Below are 3,820 nucleotides of genomic sequence, written 5' to 3'. Positions count from 1 at the left end.
GATTTCTGCTGCGACATTCGGATGGTAGGGTCAGAATTTGACGTCAACAACATGAAAGCATGGATCCATCCTGCCTTGTATCAACGGTTCAGGCTGGTGGTGGTGGTGTAATGGTGTGGGGAATGTTTTCTTGGCACTCTTTGGGCCCCTTGGGACCAATTGAGCATCGTTGCAATGCCACAGCCTACCTGACTATTGTTGCTGACCATGTCCATCCCTTTATGACCACGATGTACCCAACTTCTGATGGCTACTTTTAGCAGGATAATGCGCCATGTCATCAAGCTGGAATGATCTCAGACTGGTTTCTTGAACATGACAATGAGTTCACTGTACTCAAATGGCCTCCAAAGTCGCCAGATCTCAATCCAATAGAGCATCTTTGGGATGTGGTGGAACGGGTAGATTCGCATCATGGATGTGCAGCCGAACATGCTGTTATTTCATATCAAAACGAAAAAAGTATGTATTTTAGACTTTTGAGCTCCCACCAAATGGTGGAGATGTCACTCGATGGTTAAAAAAGAGCATACAGTAATAATGGGAGAAAATTGGGAAGACCTAAACTAAATATATATATATATATATATATACTGTATATACTGTATATACTGTATATAAACATTTTTTTTCCCCGGGAATTTTCAGGAAAGTCCACTTTCATCTCTGAAAAAGTGACGAACATCGTTGGTGCGCCTTTCATCGATGTTTTTTTCGACTCTGCTTTGAGCACTCAATTTACAGTAAGAAGACTCCTTGTAAACTCTGATCTTGCATTCTATGCCCAGTTGACATAACTCGTACGTGTTTTGAGGAAGGAAATTCCTTTGTGACACAAGCAATACATATTCACACGCTGAAGGATCAACCAACACGGTCATGAATTCAACGAGCAGCCTGGAAGAGGAATTTTAATTTAAATCCAAGCAAGGATAAAAGAAAGGTCTACACTTTCAGGCGTATACCACCGCATGTTGTATTGAGTCGATTGCTTTCTGCTTTCAGGTTGTGGTTGAGCCAAGACCAGTACCATGTACTGTTTGACTCCTACAGAGACAATTTGTGTGGCAAATCATTTCAAAGCAGGTGGGCGGAATCTCATTTATTGACGCTCAAATAAGCACGTGACCTTGTGTGAAAACTGAGCTTCCTTTGCCTTCCCATGGAGGCTCTGCCTCCCCATGCCCATCAATGCGGTGTACACGTGGGTGAATGGCACACACGTGGCTCTGCTCAAGGAGTTGGGAGGCCATAAGAGAGTAACTGGCAGATGAGCAGAGAGCTCTGAGGTAGTCCAACAGAGACGGAATCTCAGTCTTGCTTGAAATATGAAAGTCTAACTGTCATTATTGTATGTACCATCATAGTCGTGTGTTGGATGTGTGGCCTCTTGACCGACATTGAGGTCTGCTTGTGAGTCAAGGTAGCACTGTATATTTTTTTTATATTTATCCACATCGAGAACATCTGGGGAAAAATGCAAGTGAGACAACAGAAGAACCGAAAGTTAGGTAATACTGAATGTCCCTTTTACTTTTGCAAAAGTCCTCCTTTCCTGACCGGTGTCGCGCGCACCTTTCCAGGGCCAAAGCGGAATGTTTGCTGTCTCATTGCATCGTTGCGCCCATGCTGGCGCTGGAACCCCCCCTACCAGCCAACGCCACGCTCCAGGATTTGCCGCCACTCTCACCTGCGTTGGCAGCCGCCGAGGAGCTGCTCCAACTCTGCAAACCCGTCCACCCGTCCACCGCCGCCTCCGTGCTGATCTTAAATTCCCAGGTTGACAGTGGGTCCGAAACGTAGTGAAACGAAGTGAGGTTTACTATACTGGGTGATGATGAGAAAATTAAACTGTTATGTATTTTTTTTTCCATGCTTTTTTTTAGCTGAGAAAGCCTACACAGACGCGTTTAAGGAAGACAAGAAATTGTCAGTGTCCAGATGTTACTTTGTGAGTTTTATATTAATTTCCTGACATGACCTTTTTAAGGAAACTGTGCTTCCATCATCGAATCCCACTTTCCACAGACCACAGAAAGAGAGGCTCCGGGTCTGATCCGCATGCAGACGCTGGCCTACCTCAGTGGCTTCCCGGGGTCCTTCAAGGAGACGGAGCAGCTCAGAGCAAAGCTGCCATCTTTTGTCACCAACAAGATGAAACAGGTGAACGCAAATCAGACCAGTCACAGTCGAGACTCTATGTTAGCCATTTGGGTCCACTTCACTGACTTAAGGTAGTAAAATAATCGAACAAGGGCGGAGGATGAAGTACCCTTAAAAAATAAATTGAAAAAAGTGACTGTTAAGACGAAAATAAGCAGCAGGTGGCGGTGTTGCACCCCTCTAACCCAAATGAGCCCGTTTGCAATAGCTTTTCCTGCCACAAGATGTCGCTGCCTAAAGATGAGCTTCATATTGACCTTTGAAGAGCAGTGGTTAATGGAAGCTTGTTTTTGCATGTGTTTGTGTGTGTAAAGTGAATTTTGAGGAAGGGCCATTCCCAACATCCTTGAAATAAATGAGGCGTTACCATGAGCAAGTTCTAAGGAGCTATAAGATCAGTGCAGGTTACTGGGGGGAAAAAAAATCAAAACAAACCATAACATGTTCGGCAGCCATTTTGTACTCGTCCAGCCGATAGGATGGCTTATGCCAGGCGTGCCCATTACGCCGATCCTGATCTATCGGTAGATCTAAGACAGGTCCCAAGTAGATCCGAGGAGTCTCGAGGGGGAAAAAAACAACCAACCATTTGTGTGTCTTTGTACACATTAGTAATATATTTTTTGTGTTCATGTACATTCATTCATTCATTCATTCATTTTCCGAACCGCTTGATCCTCACTAGGGTCGCGGGGGGTGCTGGAGCCTATCCCAGCCGTCTACGGGCAGTAGGCGGGGGACACCCTGAATTGGTTGCCAGCCAATCGCAGGGCACACAGAGACGAACAACCATCCACGCTCACATTCACACCTAGGGACAATTTTAGAGTGTTCAATCAGCCTACCATGCATGTTTTTGGAATGTGGGAGGAAACCGGAGTACCCGGAGAAAACCCACTGTTCATGTACACTGCACCCTAATTATCCTATCAGCCTCATTTTCACAAAAAAAAAAAAAAAAAATTAAAAAAATAAAATAAAGCAGGTAAATCTTGAATTTACGGTGGCGCGATTACGTCACCGGAAGTTGTTAGCGCTCAGCAGATTGCAATCGCAGCTTGTGATCAGAGCTGTTGCGCTCTATCTTTTATCGTAATTATTCTCATTCAGAGTTTGTTTCGTGTACAATTCACCAAGGGCACGGGCAAAGAATAGGAATCTAGGAAGGCCCAGGGAAGCACTTTAATAAAACGGTACGTGTGAGCTACGATCGTTAACAGGCTGCAAAAGTGCATCACATGCATCAGTTTCAGGCTGTTTCTCATCATGGCGTGCGTGCGTGCGTGCGTGCGTGTGTGTGTAAAAGTGTGAAAAGTAGATCTTCGGTCCAAAAAGTTTGGGCACCCCTGGCTTATGCAATTGATATTGCGTGCATGGACTCTCAAAAACTAGCTGAAGAATCCGCACGATGTTTGTATGAAATCATTATGCTTTTCGTTTGTGTTTTGTGGCTTGGGGTGGGGGGTGGGGGGGATTGGTGATTGTGGACAGTGCGGTGTCCTGGTGCCAAGCCCATCCTGTGAAAGCGTGCTGCTGGTGAATACAGGAGGGTGGAGAAAACATCAGAAAACCTTTTTTATCAGGGGTCGGGAACCTTTTTGACTAAGAGAGCCATAAAAGCAAAGTATTTGGAAATGTATTGCAGTGAGAGCCATAT

At 45.1% G+C, this 3,820-nt stretch overlaps 1 pseudogene; it reads left to right on the top strand.

Moving 5' to 3' along the window:
- Positions 1-2,268, top strand: part of LOC109527100 (N-acetylglucosamine-1-phosphotransferase subunits alpha/beta-like) — a 5,094-nt pseudogene extending 2,826 nt beyond the window's left edge.
- The last annotated feature ends 1,552 nt before the right edge of the window (positions 2,269-3,820 follow it).

Source organism: Hippocampus comes, unplaced genomic scaffold, assembly GCF_001891065.2.
Source record: "Hippocampus comes isolate QL1 unplaced genomic scaffold, H_comes_QL1_v1.1 scaffold254, whole genome shotgun sequence".
Taxonomy (NCBI): domain Eukaryota; kingdom Metazoa; phylum Chordata; class Actinopteri; order Syngnathiformes; family Syngnathidae; genus Hippocampus; species Hippocampus comes.
Note: the sequence above shows the minus strand (reverse complement) of the source record. Positions and strands in the feature narration are given on the sequence as shown.